This window comes from Suncus etruscus, chromosome 1 (assembly GCF_024139225.1).
Source record: "Suncus etruscus isolate mSunEtr1 chromosome 1, mSunEtr1.pri.cur, whole genome shotgun sequence".
Lineage (NCBI taxonomy): Eukaryota > Metazoa > Chordata > Mammalia > Eulipotyphla > Soricidae > Suncus > Suncus etruscus.
Genome location: NC_064848.1, coordinates 50,294,228 through 50,294,571, shown reverse-complemented (window position 1 = coordinate 50,294,571; position 344 = coordinate 50,294,228). Strand labels below are relative to the sequence as shown.

At 36.3% G+C, this 344-nt stretch overlaps 1 non-coding gene across 1 annotated transcript; it reads right to left on the bottom strand.

The window, feature by feature from the left end:
• Positions 1 to 132, bottom strand: LOC126032022 (small nucleolar RNA SNORA51). Its single transcript, XR_007503803.1, has one exon. It is a non-coding gene; the product is annotated as a small nucleolar RNA SNORA51 (small nucleolar RNA).
• Positions 133 to 344: the final 212 nt, after the last annotated feature.

Sequence of the window (344 nt, the reverse complement as noted above, 5' to 3'; positions counted from 1 at the left end):
TTTTGTCCCCCAATTCACAATACAACCAGGCAAAGGGCCTGTGTTGAGGTGTATATGGGGTGCATTTACTGTACATCTTCTTTCTATACAGTCAGTGTAAAGAACACAGCCTGTGGTAAGAAATGGGAGGCCTTATCTTTTCTTTTTTTTAATTTTTTAAATATATATATGTACATATATATTGTGTATATGTACATATAAACAATGGAATATTATGCAGACATCAGAACATATATATATATAATCCTTCACCAGTACAACATTCCCATGACCAATATCCCAAGTGTCCTTTCTCCCCACCCCACATAGGCCTGTACTATAGACAGGCTTTCTACTTCCCTCAT